The 13,622-nt window shown below is 38.7% G+C and overlaps 1 non-coding gene across 1 annotated transcript; it reads left to right on the top strand.

The window, feature by feature from the left end:
• Positions 1 to 12,480: 12,480 nt before the first annotated feature.
• Positions 12,481 to 12,584, top strand: LOC112774368 (small nucleolar RNA R71). The gene has a single exon (XR_003188861.1). It is a non-coding gene; the product is annotated as a small nucleolar RNA R71 (small nucleolar RNA).
• Positions 12,585 to 13,622: the final 1,038 nt, after the last annotated feature.

Here is a 13,622-nt window from a genome sequence, read left to right on the forward strand (position 1 = left end):
ACTCAGCTTTTGAGGAGGAAAGAACTTGGCTAAGAAAGCCTTGACCAGCTTATCCCAAGAGTTCAGGCTATCCTTAGGTTGAGAGTCCAACCATATTCTAGCTCTGTCTCTTACAGCAAACAGAAAAAGCATGAGCCTGTAGACTTCAGAATCTACTCCATTAGTCTTAACAGTATCACAGATCTGCAAGAATTCAGTTAAGAACTAAAAAGGATCTTCAGATGGAAGTCCATAAAACTTGCAGTTTTGCTGCATCAGAGAAACTAATTGAGGTTTCAGCTCAAAATTGTTTGCTCCAATGGTAGGGATGGAGATGCTTCTTCCATGTAAATTAGAATTAGGTGCAGTAAAGTCACCAAGCATCCTCCTTGCATTATTATTATTTTCGACTGCCATATCCTCTTCCTGTTCAAAAATTCCTGTAAGGTTGTCTCTGGATTGTTGTATTTTAGCTTCTCTTAGTTTCCTCTTCAGAGTCCTTTCAGGTTCTGGATCTGCTTCAACAAGAATGTTCTTGTCCTTGCTCCTGCTCATATGAAAGAGAAGGGAACAGAAAAATAATAATAGGGATCTTTTTTTTACCACAGTATAGAAGTTCCCTTGTTGTTAGTAGAAGAAGAAAAGAGGAGTAGAAGAGAAAAGAAAGGAGAATCCAAACAGAAGGGTGAGGATAGGAGCAGTGATTTGAGATGAAGAAAAGTGTTAGTAAATAAATAAATAAATAGAAGAAGATGAGAGAGAGAAGTTTTCGAAAATAATTTTTGAAAAAGAGTTAGTGATTTTCGAAAATTAAAGGGGGAATAAAATTAAAATCAAAATTTGAAACAATTAGTTAATTAAAAGAATTTTGAAAAAGGAGGGAGATAATTTTCGAAAATTAGAGAGGGAAAATTAGTTAGGTGGTTTTGAAAGAGATAAGAAACAAACAAAAAGTTAATTAGTTAGTTGAAACAAATTTTGAAAATCAAATTTTAAAAGATAAAAAGATAAGAAGTTAGAAAAGATATTTGAAAAAGATATGATATGAAAAGGTATGATTAAAAAGATATGATTTTGAAAAAGATAAGATAAAAAGATATTTTTGAAAAGATATGATTGAAATTAGTTTTGAAAAAGATTTGATTTTTTTAAAACCACAATTAATGACTTGATTCACAAGAAATCAAAAGATATGATTCTAGAACTTAAAGTTTGAATCTTTCTTAACAAGCAAGTAACAAACTTGAAATTTTTTAATCAAAACATTAATTGTTGATGATATTTTCGAAAATTATGAAATAAAATTAAGAAAAAATTTTTTTTTTAAAAAATATTTTTAAAATTTTTGAAAATAAATAAGAAAAATGAAAAAGATATGATTTTTGAAAAAGATTTTGAAAAAGACAAGATTTTTAAATTGAAAATTTGATTTGACTCATAAGAAACAATTGAATTTTAAAAATTTTTGAAAAAGTCAATCCAAATTTTCGAAATTTATGAGAGAAAAAAGGAAAGATATTTTTTTATTTTTGAATTTTTAATGATGAGAGAGAAAAACATGAAAAATGATGTAATGCATGAAAATTTTGGATCTAAACATGTGATGCATGCAAGAACATTATAAATGTCAAGATGAACACCAAGAACACTATGAATGTCAAGATGAACATCAAGAACTTATTTTTGAAAAATTTTCAAGAAAAGAAAACATGCAAGACATCAAACTTAGAAAATTTTCATGTATAGACACTATGAATGCAAGAATGCATATGAAAAACAAGAAAATACACAAAACAAGAAAATATGAAGATCGAACAAGAAGACTGGCCAAGAACAACTTGAAGATCATGAAGAACACTATGAATGCATGAATTTTCGAAAAATGCATAAAATTTTTAGAAAAAATGCAATTGACACCAAACTTCAAAATTGACTCAAGACTCAAACAAGAAACACAAAATATTTTTTATTTTTATGATTTTATAAAATTTTTTTTCCAAAAATTAATGTGAAAAAGAAAAATAAAGATTCCAAAATTTTCAATATGAATTCCAGGAATCTTGCACTCTTAGTCTAAAGCTCCAATCTGAGGGTTAGACATGGCTTAATAGCCAGCCAAGCTTTAGAAGATGCAAATCAGGCATATAACAGCTGATACTTCATCCAACTTCATATACTTATAAGTGGAAGCCTCAGTCTAAAAGAATTAGACATGGCTTTACAGCCAGCCAGGCTTCTACATGCTTCATGAAACACTAGAATTCATTCTTAAAAATTCTGAAATAATTTTCGAAAACAAAAGGAGAAAAAAAAATTTTTTTTGAAAGATTTTTGAAGAAATATTTTTGAAAATAAAACAAAAAGAAAATTACCTAATCTAAGCAACAAGATGAACCGTCAGTTATCCAAACTCGAACAATCCCCGGCAACGGCGCCAAAAACTTGGTATGCGAAATTGTTACTCTGAGGTTGTAAAATTTGTTGTTCGTTCTCTCCCTGGCAATGGCGCCAATAACTGGTGCACAATACCATGGTCCAAACATAACTTCACAACTTCGCACAACTAACCAGCAAGTGCACTGGGTCGTCCAAGTAATAAAACCTTACGTGAGTAAAGGTCGATCCCACGGAGATTGTTGGTATGAAGCAAGCTATGGTCATCTTGTTAATCTCAGTCAGGCGGATATCAAATGGTTATGGAGTTTTCGAATAATAATAATAATAAATAAACAGAAAATAAAGATAGAAATACTTATGTAATTCATTGGTGAGAATTTCAGATAAGCGTATAGAGATGCTTTCGTTCCTCTGAATCTCTGCTTTCCCACTGTCTTCATCCAATCAGTCTTACTCCTTTCCATGGCAAGCTTTCTGTAAGGGCATCACCGTTGTCAATGGCTACATCCCATCCTCTCTGTGAAAATGGTCCAAATGCTCTGTCACGGCATGGCTAATCATCTGGAGGTTCTCGATCATACTGGAATAGGATTTACTATCCTTTTGCGTCTGTCACTACGCCCAGCACTCGCGAGTTTGAAGTTCGTCACAGCCATCCCTTCCCAGATCCTACTCGGAATACCACAGACAAGGTTTAGACTTTCTGGATCTCAGGAATGGCCATCCATGGGTTCTAACTTATACCACAAAGATACTAATAACTCGGACTCGGTCCCCTGTATTAGATATCTAAGAGATACTCATTCTAGCTTGGTTGCATGTAGAACGGAAGTGTTTGTCAGGCACGCGTTCATAAGTGAGAATGATGATGAGCGTCACATAATCATCACATTCATCATGTTCTTGGGTGCGAATGGATATCTTAGAAGCGGAATAAGTTGAATTGAATAGAAAATAGTAGTACTTTGCATTAAATCATGAGGAACAGCAGAGCTCCACACCTTAATCTATGGAGTGCAGAAACTCTACCGTTTGAAAATACATAAGTGATAATGGTCCAGGCATGGCCGAATGGCCAGCCCCATGAAAGTCTAAGATAGCATAAAACTTATCAAAAGGTCCCCAATACAATAGTAAAAAGTCCTATTTATACTAAACTAGTTACTAGGGTTTACAGAAGTAAGTAATTGATGCATAAATCCACTTCCAGGGCCCACTTGGTGTGTGCTTGGGCTGAGCTTGAAGTTTACACGTGGAGAGGTCATTCTTGGAGTTGAACACTAGTTTGTAACGTGTTTCTGGCGTTCAACTCTGGTTTGTGACGTGTTTCTGGCATTTAACTCCAGACTGCAGCGTAGAACTGGCGTTCAACGCCCTTTTGTATTATCTAAACTCGGCCAAAGTATGGACTATTATATATTTCTGGAAAGCCTTGGATGTCTACTTTCCAACGCAATTGGAAGCGCGCCATTTTGAGTTCTGTAGCTCCAGAAAATCCACTTTGAGTGCAGGGAGGTCAGAATCCAGTAGCATCAGCAGTCCTTCTTCTACCTCTGAATCTGATTTTTGCTCAAGTCCCTCAATTTCAGCCAGAAAATATCTGAAATCACAGAAAAACACACAAACTCATAGTAAAGTCTAGAAATGTGAATTTAACATAAAAACTAATAAAAACATCCCTAAAAGTAACTAGATCCTACTAAAAACATACTAAAAATAATGCCAAAAAGCGTATAAATTATCCGCTCATCAGTAGGCACACATGGCTGTGTGCTTCTCCTTTGTTTTCTTCATGTTTTCTCCCAATTGCATACTTCTCTTCCACTCTTATCAAGTCATTCCAACCTATTATACCTGAAATCACTCATCAAAACCATGAAGGCATCAAATGGAATGAAAGTGGAATAAAATTGATTAAAATAAGCACAAAATAGCATGTTGTCACAATTAGACATAACTTAGAGAGAAAACACAAAAGTATGCTATTTAGATGAATAAATGTGGGTTTATACGATGAAATCCACTCAAATCAATCCAAAATTTATCGTCAAATATGGATTCATCAGCACGCTAGATGCATACGCATGATACTTCTACATCCTACGTTGATGTACTCACGTCCCACAGCTATGATTCTACGTCCCACGTTGAAATGGGGGTCATTGATGCACGGAAAACTTGTCTCTCAACAAATCTCCCTTCGGCAAGTGTACCGAATTTGTCGTCAAGTAAAAACTCACAATAGAGTGAGGTCGAATCCCACAGGGATTGATTGATCAAGCAACTTTAATTAGAAGAATGTTCTAGTTGAGCGAATCCAGAATTTGGGTTGAGAGTTGCAGAAAATAAAATGGCGGAAATGTAAATAACAGAAAAGTAAATGCCAAAATTAAAGGACTGGAAGTAAATGACTGAAAATAAATTGCAGAATTGTAAATGGGAATGGGGGATTTGCTCATAAAAGTAAATGGCAGAAATTAAAGAGAATGGGTAAGATCAGAGATGGGGAGTTCATTGGGCTTAGGAGATGTTGCAATTCTCCGGATCAAGTTCATTTTCATCTCTTCCTCAATCAATGCACTCATTGATCTCCTTGGCAATCTTAAGTGATTGAATTACAATTTTTTGCAATTCAATCTCTCAAATCTTGATCAATAGCCAATTCCTTGGTCAATTGCTCATGAGAAGAGATGAAGTATGGTCACTGATTATACCACATGCATTTCCCAAATCAAGTATTGAGAGGGTTATAGTCACATGCCCATCCAAACCCAATTTGGTCCAGCATGAGAAAGCAGTTCTAGCTTGATCTCTTCATTCCTCTTTCAAGGTTCAAAAGAGATCCAAGTTTGAATAGCTTCTCTTCCAAGATAACTCCTCAATTGGATGAAGATCGAAAGCTTTCAAGTAAAATCAAGAGAAAAGATAGAAGAAGAATAATGAAAATTAGTATTGATCCATCAAATTACAACAGAGCTCCCTACCCAATGAAAGGGGTTTAGTTGTTCATAGCTCTAGAAAATGAAAATAAAGATGGAGAATACATCATAGAACTAGAAATTGCAAAGAAAGTAAAATACAGAGAGTAATTCTCCTTTTTCCAACCTCCAGAGCTCCCCTATCAATTCAAAGCTACTCCTATATATACTACTCTTCTCAGCTTCTAGTTTGCTCTTTAAGTCTTGGGCCTTTGGATCTTGAGTTTGAAGCAGTTATTTTCTTCATTTGGGCTTGGCTTTACTTGCAGAGAGAAAGTGCTAAGTGGGCAGAGACTTTGGCTCAGGACGTTAGGGGTGTTAACATTTAGTGAAAGTATAAGTTCGAGAACGTTAGTGACACTTAACATTTTCACTAACATTCCAATGTACCCCTTTGCCTCACGTTAGAGCCCACGTTAACTAGGTTAACGTGGCTTCTAACGTGGCCTTGCCAACCTTCGAGAACATTAGTGACACTCAACATTGTCACTAACGTTCCAGTGTGCCCCTTTTTGCTTCACGTTAAAGCCCAAGTTAACTAGGTTAATGTGGCTTCTAACGTGGCCTTGCCAAACTTCGAGAACGTTAGTGACACTCAACATTGTCACTAACGTTCCAATGTGCCCCTAGATCTCACGTTAGAGTCCACGTTAACTAGGTTAACGTGGCTTCTAACGTGGCCATTCTTAGCCATCCCAACGTTAGTGACAATGTTGAGTGTCACTAATGTTGGCTCATCATTCATTCCTCATCGTTAGCTTCCACGTTAACTAAGTTAACGTAGAAGTTAACGTGGCTCCTTGGGGGTTGTGTGGTTGCTTCCAACGTTAGTGACGATGTTGAGTGTCACTAACGTTGTCGACAACTCTCACTTCTTATGTTAGCTCCCACGTTAACCAAGTTAACGTGGAAGTTAACATTGTGTGTTGCATCCTTAGGCCAACGTTAGTGACATGTTGAATGTCACTAACGTTGGCTTCTCTTCCCCCTTTAACGTTAGAGGCCACGTTAACTAGGTTAACGTGGGCTCTAACGTGGCCACTCATGAGTGTTTGCCAACGTTAGTGACAATGTTAAGTGTCACTAACGTTGGCTCAACTTCCCTTCTCCACGTTAGAGTGCACGTTAACTTAGTTAACGTGACTCTTAACGTGTGCAATGATGGCTTTGAGAGTGTTATTGGCAATCACTTTTCTCATTAACCTTGCAAGTTACCTCCCTTTCCTTGCTTCCTTTGGTCCTGAAATCAAGCAACAGAGTGCATCAAAGTTCTAGTCCAAGTCATGGGTAATGCAGCATACAATTTGTCACTAAATTCATGCAAAATCCTCATGAAATAATGTAAAATGCACAATGTATGCTTGAATCAAGGTGTAGGTGAATATCTATCCAAAACTAGCTTATTTCCTAAAGAAATGCATGAAACTACCCTAAAAACAGTAAAGAAAAGGTCAGTGAAACTGGCCAAGATGCCCTGGCATCACAACACCAAACTTAAAGCTTGCTTGTCCCTAAGAAAGTACTGGAACAAGAGAATGATGAATGGAATATCCAGAGGAATGAGTCATTCTTGTGGAAGTCATGTTACTGATTTTATGGTGGTTTCATACATAGCAACTTAGGTTCATTCCATTACTGGCTTTCAGACTTTTATCATGTCCCTAAACACTTACTTTGTTTATATCCCATGAGACTTTTATTCATTGATCCTTTTATTGTTATTTCAAGGGTTATTTGTGTTATTTAGGCTAAGTGCTCTGTAAGGGGGCAACTCTTTAAGATAAGCTTTCAGCCAACACTCCCGAACCAGTTGGTTCAAGGTGCTAGGTGTTGAAGCACCCCTAAGGACTTACTCCCTCAAGTCTCTCCCCCATAATACACACCACAGGCATATAGTTTATTTATTTTCTTTTCTTGAGACATTGGTGTCCAGCACCTCTTTGGGTTACTAAATGCTCTGTAGTGAGGGTTACTCTTGATAGTGGATTTTCAGCTGATAATCCCGGGTTAGTTAACCCAAGTCACCAAGTGATAAAGCACCCCTAAGAGCTTATTCATCCAAGTAGATCCCTCACACAAGAGCACCACAGACATTTGTCTCAAGGTCCAAACCATTGGTGCCTAGCCTTATTGCTTACTCTTTTTCTTTTGTTTTTCACTTCCATTGTTCTTTCCCTTTTCTCTTATTAGGATCTTGTTATTAACTTAGTCTCATGGGTATATCCAAATTCAAGTATTCAGGATAGATAGTTGTCCTCCTAGCCTTGTGGTTGAACCAACTTAGCTAACCTATGACTACCCCAAAGATTCATGAATGCACTTCCACATTATGAACTCTACTCTGGTCTTTTAAAAACATAAACATTCTCTTCTTTATTTGATTTAAAGGGACAAGCTTACAAGAAAGTAAAGTAAGGATGCAGTGACATAAAGACTAGTGCACATAGACTTTCTTCAATACCAAAAACTTAAAAGACATAATTGAAAAAGGTTTAAACATAACATGGAAGCAAGTTCTATTTCATACAAGATCTTCCTTATTTAAAACATAGAGAAAGATGGAACAAAGAACGAACTCCACCACCTTTTACTGTTGTGGATGTCCATGCTCTTTTCCTTGCTTGTCCTCCTTGTTTCTTCTTGCATTTTCTCGCATCCGTGCCAATCTTGCTTGCTTCCAATCCTCAAGTGCCTTCCTCACTGACTCATGACTCTCTTCCACCCTTTGTCTTTCCTTTCGTGCTAATTCATCCTTCATTTCGTCATACTTGGCTATTTCTGGAAGCAATACTGGCAGCTGCCCACTAAGTAACCGAGCCTGGCTTGAGTGTTTATATGATGTCCTGTTTCGCTCATGTAAACTCCTTCTACAAATGCCCTTTGCTCGTCCAATAGTTCTGCCTGTTCTATTTGTCTTCGATGCATCTCATGTATGTGCGCCCCTTGATGTGCTTGGATGTTGATTAGCCTCTGGGTGGATTCTTGTTGCTCGTTTTGCCTTTGTTCCATCCTGTTGAATGTTTCTCCCCATTGTTGTCCTTGACTTAGTTGCTGTTCCATCATTTACCTTTGCCACTCACCTTGCTGAGTCATCCATCTTGAAAGTATTTCCTCTTGCTGCCCCATCATCTGTAGTTGAAGCTCTTTCTGTGCTCCTTGGCTTTCCAAATATTATCTAGACAAGCCATCAATGGCCTCCTGCAATTGGTGCATTTCCAAGGTCTGTTGTGCTTGACCCTCTAAGACTTGTCCTTCCACTACTTGAGGGGCTGTTTTCTTCCTTTGCTTTCGCTGAGGCAAAGGGGATGCTGCAACTTTCATCCATCGTACAGTTATTGGGATGCCTTCCTTTATCCACATGGGGTTCTCATCTTGAAAAACTACCCCAGCTTTCTTGCATATTCGGTAAATAGTGCTGGGGTAACCTAACGTTCCTCTTGAGTCGCTTTTTTCTGCCATCTTTCTAATACCTTCAGCTATGAGTTCATGAACCTTGATTTCTCCTCCCTTCAGTATACAGTGCACCATTGTGGCTCTCTTGACATTCACCTCCGAGTTGTTTGCAGCTGGGAGAATAGACCTTCTCACTAGCTCAAACCACCCCTTGGCTTCATGAGTGAGATCTGTTCTCTTGATGAACTTTGGGTTATTTCCCGCACCCCTTTCCCAGTCAGCTCCTGGTACACAAATATCTTGTAGAATCTGGTCATAATTGGGGTTGTCCAATCTTGAGTGATAGCTTTCTTCTTCAAATTGTATAGACCGTAGCTTCAATGCCCTCATGACACTCATGGGACCAAAGTCCACCATCTTTCCTCTCACAAAGCTTGTGTAAGACTCATCCTTCTTATCATATCGAACCGCATTTACATAAAATTCTCTTATGAGATTTGCATTCACCTTAATGATCGGGTCAGTGAGGAGCTCCCATCTTCTCCTTTCTACCTTCTTTGTGATTTTGGGGCACTCAGTCTTTGTAACTTCAAATCCCAGCTCATAAATGATTTCCTTATCAACCATCCACCCGTATTGCAATGCATGATGCAAGCTTCTAAATCTCCTTTCATCATATGGGTGTTCTTCCATGGGTTCCTTTCCCTTCCTTCTTTTAGAACCCGAAGACGCCATGAATGATAGTTAATATGTGAAGGTGGTAAGGTTGTGGAGACTTTTGGTTGTTTAGGGTTTTATAGCAATGAAGAGAGTGAGGGGAGGAATGTTTATAATCGGATAGAGGGTGTCTTGTACCGAAAGGAAGAGTAGTGAAGGGTGTGTGATGACAATGAAGGGTGGTACGGACAAGGGTCGTTTATATAGAGAAGTTGTGAGAGAATGGATGGTGTAGATTGATGAAGTGGTCACTTGATGGACGGTTGGGGTTATGCATGACAAGGATCATCACTTTATGATGGGATTGCTCGGTCTTCTAGGGGTGCCATTTTTTCAATGTTGCATGGCAACATTTTCCGATGTATTCCCTTTTTAGAACAAGTGTGTAGCCCCTCCTTTTGTGGTGTCCGAACCTTCTTTGTTTGGTTGTCCAATCTATCCCTTTTAATGCCCTTTTTCTTTTCCTATAAAGACAAACTAAGAAAAGTAAGAAAAGATATTAAAATGACCATTTGAACTTTACGGCTAATATTAATAAAAGGGAAGAAAGGATTTGATTATTTATTTATGAATTCCAACTAACTAACTAACTATTGGTGGGTCCTTATATGCATCTTGGTGGCACCATGGGGTGACACCAAACTTAGTTTGAAGCAATGTGATGAAAAGTTTTGTTCAAAGCTCCCAAGACTAGCATGCATCTTGGTTTGCTTTGAACACCAAACTTGTTCTTCACTATATACTGCATGATAAAGATTTCACCAAGTGTTTGTCAAGTTTGGGTTGAAATTCATAAACATTGATTTATTCATTATTTTAAAAACATATAAAACATGGGTTGCCTCCCATGAAGCGCTTCTTTAGCATCACTAGCTTGACATTTTTCCTTCATCAGGGTGGTTGGTAGTGCTTAATATCCTCCCCTCTTGCTGTGGACTTATATCCATTGGTTGGATCAATAATCTCCACATGTTCTAGGGAAAGAACTCTATTGATAGTGAAGACCTTGGGTAACTGAGATGGTACAGTGGGGAGATTAGGGGAAATATTTGGGAAGTAAGCTGAGACAACTCTATCCCCTGGAGAGAAGTCTTTCGTAGGGATCTTCTTGTTCCTCCATCTCCTTGGTACCTTCTTCTTTGTTTCTTTTGAGGTTGCCTTCCCCTTGGTGACCTCTTTTTTCCAAGGAGTTGTGATGCTGTCTTCACCTGCCTCTAGAGGTTTAGGTTCCTCCAATTTTTTCTTGAGCTGTGGCAGTTGCTGTTTTCCTTGTTTATCTATTAAGGGGATCTCAGAATGAACTGGCTGTGCTTCAGTGCTTGTTTCCTCCTTCAGTGTCTCATTATCATTTGTGCTTAGTTCCTTGTCCTCTTGATCTGTTTCTTGTGAGAGTTTAAAAACATTGAAGTTGAGTCGTTCATCATGAATTCTCAATATTAGCTCCCCTTTCTCTACATCGATAAGTGCTCTGGCCGTAGCTAGGAATGGTCTTCCCAATATGATTGGATGAGTGTGACTCTCTTCCATGTCCAGGATGACAAAGTCTGTTGGGAGAAAGTATTTCCCAACCTTTAGCAACACATTTTCCACCACTCCTATTGCTTGCTTTTGAGTTTTGTCAGCCAGTCTGATGATTACATCTGTGGGTATTATCTCATTGATCTGCAGCCTCTTCGCCAGGGATAAGGGCAGTAAGTTGATGCTGGACCCCAAATCACATAGTGCTCTATCGAACATAGTTTCACCTATGGCACAAGGGATGTAAAAACTCCCTGGGTCTCTTCTTTTTGTAGGCAACTCAGGTTGAATAAGAGCACTACATTCCTTGTTCATCACTATAATCTGGCCTCCTTTGAGTGAGCTTTTCCTTGGAAGAAGTTCCTTTATATACTTGATGAATGCAGGCATTTGTTGAATTGCCTTGATGAATGGTATGTTCACATGCAGAGATGCAAACAAGTCTAGGAACCTTGAGTATATTCTTTTTCCCACAGCACTATTAAGCAGTTGAGGGAAGGGTGCATAGAGCTTCAGCAGCTCTTGTTGTGAGATTTCTGGTTCTTGGCGATCTCTATCCTCCTCCTTTGTTGAGTTGTCTTCAGGTTGTTTGCAAAGTTTGCCTTGCTTGTCTTCAGTCTCTTGATCACTCGCAGTGACCATTTTGCAATCTTCCCATCTTACTTTCTTTGCTTCTCCTTTGGGGTTTTTCTCCGTGTCACTTGGGAAGCTATCAGTAGGTTTGGGAATCTTCTCAGCTAAATATCCCACCTGGAATTCCAGCTTCCTGATGGTCTCTCCCTGGTTCTTAATATTGGCTCGCACCTCCTCTTTGAACACCTTATTTTCTTGAATCTCTTGGCATATTCCTTCAAGTAAGGCTTCAATCTTAGAGAGCTTGTCATCAATTGATGAGTGATTCGGAGCAGATGTGCTGTTTTGGTTTTGATAGGTGTGTGGAGAAGTGTTGTTGTGGGGGTGTTGAGATGTCCTCTGTGTGAATTGCTGGTGAGCTGCATTGTTGTTGGAGTTGTAACGTCTCTGGTCTTGGTTTTGATCTTGCTCACTTCCCCACCCAAAGTTTGGGTGGTTTCTCCATCCAGGGTTGTAGGTCTTGGAGTATAGATCATAGTTTTTCTTTGGTGAATTCCCAATGTAGTTGGCTTGCTCTTGACTCCCCTCTGCTTCTTCATTCACTCCTTCTTGGGTTGTTGATGAAGTGGAGATTGCTGCTACTTGGTTCATCTCCATCTTCTTGGTGAGGTCAGCCAGCTGCTGGGTAATGAGCTTGTTTTGGGCCAACAGAGCATCTACATTGTTTAGCTCCATTACTCCTCTTGTGTTCTCTCTTTCGGAAGCATAGAAGTAGTCGTTCTCTGCTACTATTTCAATAACATCTATGGCTTCCTCAATAGTCTTCTTCTTGTTCAAAGATCCTCCGGATGAATGGTCTACGGCCTTCTTTGACTCATAAGAGAGTCCTTCATAGAAAATGTGCAGCTGCACCCATTCGTTGAACATGTCAGGTGGACACCTCCTTGTTAAGTCCTTGAACCTCTCCCATACTTCATATAGAGTCTCACCATCTTGTTACCTGAAAGTTTGGACCTCAGCTTTCAGCCTATTGATTCGTTGAGGAGGGTAAAATCTTGCTAAGAATTTGTTCACCACGTCTTCCCAAGTTGTCAAGCTTTCCCTTGGGAAAGATTCCAGCCACTTGGCTGCTTTGTCCCTAAGTGAGAATGGAAATAGGAGCAGTCTATAGGCGTCAGGGTGAACACCATTAGACTTCACTGTGTCACATATTCTCAGGAAGGTGGTTAAATGTTGATTGGGGTCTTCTTGAACACCTCCTCCAAACAAACAGTTGTTCTGAACAAGGGTGATGAGCTGTGGTTTAAGTTCAAAGTTGTTGGCATGGATTGTTGGCTTTTGGATGCTACTTCAACAATTGCCTGGGTTTGGATTGATGTAAGAGCCCAAAACTCTTCTATCCTCCCCAGCATGATTTGCTCTACCTCCTCCTCCATGGTTGTGATCCTCTTCTTCATGATGGTTTTTCATGTTGTCTTCCATGTTTGTTTCAAAGAATTCCTCTTCTTCCTCAGCACCAACCACTTTCTTTCCTCTTGTCTCCCTCCGTAATCTAAGGACCTCCAGGTTCAGAATCGAAGGAAGTTGAAGCCCCGCTTCTTCTCCCTGTCATACAACCATCAAGTGCAAGCAAGAAAAGATAGGTGCAGAAAGTATTTGTGTCAGAATTACTGTTTGTTGTGGGTGATGCAATATATCAAACAGTTAGTGGGTTAGCAAACAGAATTGAAAATAACAAAGAAAAACAAAAGAGTAGAGGGGGAAGGGAAGAAGTTTAACTAAAACAAAAAGTAAATCACTCAAATAGAAAATGAAATTCAAAAAATAAAAATGCTCAATCTAGTGATCTTCCAATTTAATCATTGTTGATGCACAATCAATCCCCGGTAACGGCGCCATAAACTTGATGCGCGGAAAACTTGTCTCTCAACAAATCTCCCTTCGGCAAGTGTACTGAATTTGTCGTCAAGTAAAAACTCACAATAGAGTGAGGTCGAATCCCACATGGATTGATTGATCAAGCAACTTTAATTAGAAGAATGTTGTAGTTGAGCGAATCCAGAATTT

The sequence above is a fragment of the Arachis hypogaea genome, chromosome 18, assembly GCF_003086295.3.
Source record: "Arachis hypogaea cultivar Tifrunner chromosome 18, arahy.Tifrunner.gnm2.J5K5, whole genome shotgun sequence".
Taxonomy (NCBI): Eukaryota; Viridiplantae; Streptophyta; class Magnoliopsida; order Fabales; family Fabaceae; genus Arachis; species Arachis hypogaea.